Raw genomic sequence first — 8,358 nt, 5'->3', positions numbered from 1 at the left:
AAAAAAAAAAAAAAAAAGAAGTAGAGATTTGAGGGGCAGCTGCTCCGGGAAACGGGAACACTGGCGCTTCTGCAACCACAACTGTGTCCGCAGGAGTTCGGCTAATTTCTTGCACAGGGCTTCTCCGCGTTCCTCTTCTACAGCTGTCTGGGTCTCCGTGGTGCACGCTGTGACCTACATTACCCAGAGGAGACTGCGCAGGAACGCTGGAAGGTTAGCCATACACAGCGGCGTACATTTTTAATTTCAGCATGTGGGAGGCAGAGGCAGGTGAATCTGAGTTCAAGCCTAACCTGAGCGAGTCCCAGGACTGTCAGTGCTACACAAGCTGGCAGTGGTGGCAGAGGCAGACGGATCAAAAAGAAAGAAACGCTATACAACAACAAACCCTCTCTCTAAAAGAAAACCAAAAAAAGCAGGAAGGTGGGAGAGGAGAAAGGTCTTATCCTCTGACACCTAGACAGGTCTGAAATCTACTCTGCCATGGCGTGACTGGTTCTAAGCCTTGGATAGAAAAGTCCCTGTAAAGCCTAGGCAGTCTGGATGCTCACCTTACTAGACCTGGATGGAGGTGGGTGGTCCTCGGACTTCCCACAGGGCAGGGAACCCTGATTGCTCTTTGGGCTGACTAGGGAGGTGGACTTGATTGGGGGTGGGGGAGGGAAATGGGAGGTGGCGGTGGGGAATAGACAGAAATCTTTAATAAATAAATTAATTAATTAATTAAAAAAAAGAAAAGTCCCTGTACATGCCCCCAATCATATCAACGAGGAAAGTAATACAGCTCTCATTCCTATCAGCCCTCCTTTAGGATGGTGTCTATTATGTTATTATGTGTCTATTATTAGAACAAGTGTCTTGTATGTTCCTTTTCTTTTTTCTTTTTCTTTATTCCCTTTTTAAAAAAAAGTTTCAGCAGGGTTTCTCTATATTCCTGCTTCTCTATGTTCTCTGGCTGTCCTAGAAGACTGTTGATCAGCAGGCTGACCTCAAATTCAGAGATCTGCCTGCCTTTCTCCCAAGTGCTGGAGATAAAATCTTGAGCCTACATCATCCTGCAGTAAGTGGTATTTTCATTTCAGTTTGATTTTAAGAATTTTTATATTTTCCTTCTCATTTTTTCATCGACCCACTGGTCACTCAAGAGCAGTGTACGAATGCATTTGCTTTGCATTTTTCTGGTTTTTTTTCTTTTGCTATTGACATTTATTTTTATTTCACTGTGATCTGAGTAGATATAAGTAATGATTTTGACTCTGTTGTATTTATTAAGATATCATTTACAGGCCCAGCAGGCTGTGTGCTGCCCTGAAGAGGCGGAGAGGGGAGGGCGGGACTGGGCGACCAAGCAGAACTGCCGAGCTGCCCCCAACTGCAGTTCCGACCTGGTCTTCTTCAGGTTCCCTCCGGACACGGCCAGATGCCAGAAGTGGGTTGAAAATTGTAGGAGAGCAGACTCAGAAGACAAAATACCCAATCAGCGAAATAAGCATTATCGACTCTGCGCCAAACACTTTGAGACCTCTGTGATCTGTAGAACTAACTAGTCCTCATCTTCGAGATAACGCAATTCGATCTCACCAGTCATTTCAACAGTCCACACAGCAGACACAGAAAACGAATAAAAGAGTTGAGTGAGGATGAAATCAGGACACTAAAACAGAAAAAAAATAGAGGAAACCTCCGAACAAGCACAGGAAACGAACAGCAGCGCTCAGAACCAGTGCCAAAGCGGGGAACCAGCAGGATGGAGGAAGCGCCTTACGTCTAATCCTCGAAGAGGAGGAACACAGAGAGTACCTCAAGTCGTTGCATGAGATTCTGACTCTCGTGGGAAAGCAGAACATACCGTGGATGGGCACGAGGCTGATGAGATCCCAGAAGGCCTCCTTGCTCCAGACAACTTTCAGGCCTTCCTGGAGTGCCGGATCAATTCTGGAGCAGAGGTCCTGCGGAAGCGATTTGAGACCACAGCGGTGAACACGCTCTTCTGCTCTGAAGCTCAGCAGAGATAGATGCCGGAGATCTGCAAGAACCGCGTTCGGGAGGAGACACTCAGGGAAGTGAGACTCGCCCTTCTTTTCTGTCGTCACGGAAGATGTGGTGGACACAGCAGGAGTAGAGCACCCGCCCAGCTTGCTGGTGAGGTTTGTCCCTGAAGCTCACAACCTGAGGGAGGAGTTTGTGGGCTTCCTGCCGCGTGAAGCTGAGGCAGAGATTTTGGCTGTGAAATTTCACACTACAATAACTGAGAAGTGGGGATTGAATATGGAGTATTGCCGTGGTCAGGCCTACATTGTGTCCATTGGATTTTCTCCCAACATGAAAGTTGTTGCTTCCAGACTTTTAGAAAAACACCCGCAGGCTGGCTACACCCTCAGCTCTTCCAGTGCCTCGTAGGCGTGGCTGGCAAAGTCTGTCCCTGGGATCCGGGTGTCGGTGGCTTTAGGGACGATCCAGGAAGTCTGTTCTTTTTTCCACTGGTCGCCAGAGCTGCCCTTAGAACTTGACAGTGTGATCTCTGTTCTTTTCCAACAGCGAAGAGCGAGGTGAAGAACTGAAGGAGATCTGCCATCCCTAGTGGACGGGCAGGCACAGTGCCTTTGACAACTTAGTGGGTCTGCAAGCACTTGTTTTATGTTTAGATGGTGTAAACAGCGACACAAATATTAGGAGGAAGAACTGTATAGTGGGACGAGCATTTGTACTCTATAGTGCAGTGACAGATTTTGATTTCATCGTTACCGTTGTTGTTCTTAAAAACGTGTTATCTTTTACGAGAGCCTGTGGGAGGAATCTCCAGGCACAAACTTGGATGTCTTCTTTGCAGCCTGACTGCAGTACTGCATTCACTTAAGGAGGTGATGGAGAACACTGAAGTTTAGCATGAGTTTTGGTTTAAGGAAGCCACAAATTTAGCAACCAAACTTGACATTCATATGAAACTCCCAGGGAAATTCTAGAGGGGCCTGCAAGGTGACCTGGAATCTCAGCTAACCTCTGAGAGTTACTGTGAAGACACCCGCAGTGTTCCAAGAGTGGAGCACGTTATTCAGAAACTGAAAGATATATTTTCCGGGCAGCCCCTCAAAGCTCTGAAATGCCTGGCCCTGGTAACCTCGGCGATGGGGCAGCTCAAATTCAACACATCAGAGGAGCACCACGCTGACCTGTACAGTGACCTGCCCAATCCTGACACGCTCTCAGCCGAGCTGCACTGGTGGAGAATCAAGTGGAAACACTGAGGCAAAGATATCGAGCTCCCGCCCACTGTCTACGAAGCCCTCCTTCTTCCTGACATCAAGTTTTTCCCAATGCCTTGCTGAAGGTCCTGTGTATTTTCCCTGTGGTGAAAATCGAGAATGAGCGCTATGAAAATGAATGAAAACGTCTCAAGGCATATCTGCAGAACACTTTGAAAGACCAGAAGTCAAGTAATCTGGCTTTGTTTAACATAAACTTTGATATAAAACATGATCTGGATTTAATGGTGGACACATATGTAAAACTCTATACAAATAATTCAGAAACCATTGAAAATGCCTAAAAAGATTTCTAAAATGACTGTTGTTTTTGTGTTGCTGTTGGGAGAAAAGCTGTAGGTATAGTAGGTCAGTTTACCACTGCAATCCTGGCTGAGGGACCTCCAGTTGAATGCGTCACTAGCTGTTGGTAGTCCACATATCGGCCCCTGTTTGAACTCTCGTGCTTTCCATACCGGTCTGTTCTAGGAGTTGGCATTGGGAATGTCAAAATTATTGTGGATTTAGTTGTCAGGTGTTGCGTTATCAGGTCTTTTAAAAATGAATTTTGTGAGAGAATCCAGCTGTATGATGATCAGTCGCAGGAATTACAAAAGGAGTCTATGAGGTCAGCAAGCAGGTTTCGGCGTAGTTTGTTTGGAATGGAAGGACCTCAGCGGAACAAGTGATGGCAGAGCCAGGCACTGTCAACCCATTGGTTGTTGCTATTTACATCCCTTTGTTGAGCCCACATTTCCATAGCCCTTTTCACAGGTAAACTCACTTCTGCTTCACGGTGAAGACAGGCAAAGGCCACCCATACAGGTGACCAACTTGTCTGTTTTCTTGTCTTATGAGATTATGTCTACTGCCATGTCTTGATTTATAAGCAAAACCTAGTAAAATAAATGTTTTGTGGTTTATCTAAAAAAAGAAAATATTACTGTTATTTTTAGCGAATAAAATCAATTTCGTACAGTTTGTTTCAATCTAAATAAAATGTGAATTTTGTTTAAATTTCCAAAAAAAAATATATCATTTACAGCCAGCAGTGGTGGATCACACCTTTAATCCCAGCACTTGGGAGGCAGAGGCAGGTGGACCTCTGTGAGTTTCAGGCCAGCCTGGTCTACAAAGTGAGTTACTGGTCAGGCAGGACTGTTATATCAAGAAACCCTGTCTTGAAAAACCAAAACAAACCAAACAAATGAAAATGACCAAACAAACAAATGATACAATTTATAGCCTAAAATATGGTCTATGTTAGAAAATGCTCAATGGGATGCTGAGAATTTATCTTCAAGTTGTTGTTTGAAATATACTTTTTAAAAAGACTTATTTATTACGCATACAGTGGTCTGTGTGCATGTATCCCTGCACTCTAGAAGAGGGCACCAGATCTCATTACAGATGGCTGTGAACCACCATGTGGCCGCTGGGAAGTGAACTCTGGAAGAGCATCAAGTGTTCTTAACCTCGGCGCCATCTCTCCAGCTCCCTGAAATATTCTTTTTTAAATTTTAATGTGTATAGGTGTTTTGCCTACATATCTGTCTGTGGGCCACCCCCACCTTTCTAGCCCATTTGCAATAGTCTGAAGATCTCTTGCAATTTATTCTTACTTTTGTTTTGAATTATGTTTTTTTTTTTTATCTAAGAGTCAGGTCTTTTGATGACAATGAGATATTTAAGTGAAACACAATGAATGTATCTGTACATATTTATCTGTTCATGCCCAAAATGTTTATTTATACATACCCTAAGCAGTGCATATATTTATTGCTCCATGTTATTAACAAATTTGTGCTCATATTAATACATTGTAGCATGTTTTATCTAATCCGATCTTAGGTAAGGTAATTTACCAGATGAAATTTTAACTGCCTATGGATAGTGTTTGCCTTCCGTGTGCTTTGTATATTGTCTTACGTCTTTTATTTTCAGTCTCTTTGCCAGTGATTTATTTATTGTAGACAAAATCAGTCAGACCCTGTTGTGAACCCGCACAGTTGGTCTTTGTCTTATGACTAGAGAGCGCAGACAATTAGTAGATGGGTTATTTCAGGGGGGCTATTTGTTGATGCTGGTAATTTTGCTGGTTGTTTATGTTTGAATGGATTGTTTGTTCATTTCTTTCTCTCTGTCTTTTTGGAATTTGCTGGTTTTGTGAGTTCGCATGATTGACTCTTTCCTGGTTCTCCTTTATTTACGTCTTCACCTTTTTCTCAAACATGATTAAGAAAGCCATCCTTCAAACAGAACATATTGAGGCATGGCTGGAATCCCAGAGCTTGGGATTTAAAGGAACATCATGAGGATGGTGTTCAAGGCCATCCTCAGTGATACACTGACACAACTTAGTGCGGTGGTTCTCAACCTGTGGGTAACGACCCCTTTGGGTGTCAAACAACCCTTTCACAAAGATCACCCTTGGTAAACACAGATATTTACATTGTAATTCATAACAATAGCAACACTGCAGTTATGAAGTAGCAATGAGAATAATTTTATGGCTGGGGTCACCACAACATCAAGAGCTGTGTTAAGGGTCACAGCATTAGGAAGGCTGAGGACCACTGCTTTAGTGTCGGCTTCGTTTCCATTCTATTTTCTTTCACTCATCACCAGGCCTGCTTGCTGCTAGGCTTTCACCACACACGTCTCAGTTTTATTTGCTATCACAGGATCCACTTGCTGTCCCTGGAAAGCACCCAACTGTGGGAAAAGCCCAGTACAGTCCAGGCAGAAACACAAGGCCGACACTCGGTCACATCACACCATAGGCCTCTGCAGGAGGCCCTGCCCTTCTGTCTGGGAAAGCATGCATGGGCAGAAGTCTGTGCAGACACTAGAAGATCTTATGTCACATGTCTCTGCACATAGGCATAATTATACTCTTCATATTAGGAATGACTACAGCTATACCTTCATGGTTAAGTATTCTCATCTCTTTAGAAAAGTGGTCACTCTGACCTACAGGGGACCAGACATACATGTGGTGCACACACATACATGGGAGCGCTAACATAAACCCACAAAATTAAATACATTTTATAATAATATAAGATGATAACACAAAATTAAAACTACAATTATATACTACCACATAACTATTAAAATGATCCATGCGAACACCTCACAACTTACAAAGTGCCAGGGAGGATGTGACAAACTGGAATCTGGAATACTGCGGGAGGAAATCTGAAGCACACAGTGACTTAGAACTGAGTCTGGTAACTTCTTCAAAACTTAAACCTTGGGCTGGAGAGAGGGCTCCGTATTTAAGGCTTCATGCTGCTGTTGCGGAGGACCTGGGTTACATTTCCAGGACACACACAGGTTCATAACTTTGAAGTGGCAACATGCACAAGTGATCAGCACCTGAGCTTTCCCACAGAAATTTCGGGATGGGAAGGACCTACTACAGTGATGAGACCAGATGGTCCCTCTCCCAGGAAACCACGTGAGCAACAACTCGGGAATGGCATGCAGCACAAGGAAGGGTGCTGGGGACTTGAATTCCTTCCTCAGAAAATGGCTTTCTGCAGAGCCTCAATTGTTGAAGACTGTCCTGTTTTTTTTTTTTTTTTTTTTTTTTTTCTGCTTGGCACAAGCTAGGGTCATCTGAGAACAGGGAACCTCTATTGTCAAAGTGCCGCCATAAAATAATCAAGGGTTATTTTTTAAAAATTAAAAATTGATGTAGGTGAGCCCAGCTCTTAGGGGGGTGGTGCTACCCCCCCCAGGTCAGCTAATCCTGGCTGAGTAACCTTGAGGAGCAAGCCAGTAAGCAGTGTTCCTCCATGGCCTCTGCTTCGGTTTCTGCCTTGAGTTCCTGTCTTGAATTATGCTTTTACTGGGAAATGTAAGATGAAATAAACCCTTTCTTCCTCAAGTTGCTTTCGGTCATGGTTTATCACAGTAATCAAAGCTCTAAGACAGAGATACTTAACTCAGTGCAGAAGGCTATGGCTGTACCCATTGAATACAACACCCAAAGAACCTGTACTCAAGGACTGCTCAGGGCACTTGTGCACACTAACAACACCGTCCAGAAAAGCCCGTGTTACACAGTGCCACAGGTGAGCAGGCAAACACACACAAGACTCATAGCTCTGGCTCTGAAATAATAGCAATGAAGTGCCTGTCCACATACTTGGAGTCAGGAATCTCAGTGCAGGCATGAAGGATTCTCCTGAAGACTCCAGCCGAGGGATGTCACGGGTTCCAGAAGGTATAAGTCCTAAAGTGAAGAACAGGACAGGGGAATGCCATACCGAGTCAGAGTGATGTAACTCATGGTAAACCACAGGAAAGAAAACTAACGGCAAAGACCCCTGGAGAGATGGTGAAAAATAATCCACCAAATCGTGTGTATATTAGTGCCACAATTCCTGTCACAGGCAGACCCAAGTCACCCAGAGAACAGTAGTACCTGGGTCATAGGAATGCCGCGTATTTACAGTGTCATGGAGAGGCCACCAGTGTGAACTATATGAAGCTACCATAAGATTCCTCACCCCAGGCTGCTTCCTATGTCCATTTGCTGTACTTCAGAGAAAGAAGATGGAAGTGTACCAAGCCCAGGTCTTCCACATGCATTTCCTGCTCCAGGACAGTGGGGAAAGAGTCAATGGTCCATGGACCAGTTTGGGAAGGAGACATCTCTCTCTAGAAAGAAGCCAAGCCAGACAGGATACTCTTACAGAATGGGGTAGGGGGGCTTACCCAATGAGGACATGAGAACAAAGACCTCCATCATCACGTGGTGGTACAGACGCCTCTGAGGGTCATCAAGCAGTGTCCACTCCTCCTTCGAGAAGTAGATAGCCATGTCGCTAAAGGTCACAGAACCCTGTCACAACAGAGATTATTGAGTTAAGACAAAAATGTCTCCTTCCCCTGGACTTTTGACATCCCAAAGACAGCCCCTCCCACTTAGCTTTCTTCTCCAGAGGGCCCCAGGCTCTTGACCCATTGACAGTCTCTACTCAAGGTTGCAGTGACCACAGCATTCAGCACCAGCCACGAGAGGCAGATAGACAAATGAAATTCATCCAGTCTTGACATCTGTCGTGGGAAGTTCTACCTTTCTAAAAATTTATGTAGGTTCCTC

General features: G+C 44.5%; 1 pseudogene; it reads left to right on the top strand.

Moving 5' to 3' along the window:
- The window catches only part of LOC126491650 (52 kDa repressor of the inhibitor of the protein kinase-like), a 10,177-nt pseudogene extending 3,213 nt beyond the window's left edge, over positions 1-6,964 (top strand).
- The last annotated feature ends 1,394 nt before the right edge of the window (positions 6,965-8,358 follow it).

This window comes from Alexandromys fortis, unplaced genomic scaffold (genome assembly GCF_014885135.2).
Source record: "Alexandromys fortis isolate MF-2015 unplaced genomic scaffold, M_Fortis_MF-2015_v1.1 scaffold_267, whole genome shotgun sequence".
NCBI lineage: Eukaryota > Metazoa > Chordata > Mammalia > Rodentia > Cricetidae > Alexandromys > Alexandromys fortis.
Note: the sequence above shows the minus strand (reverse complement) of the source record. Positions and strands in the feature narration are given on the sequence as shown.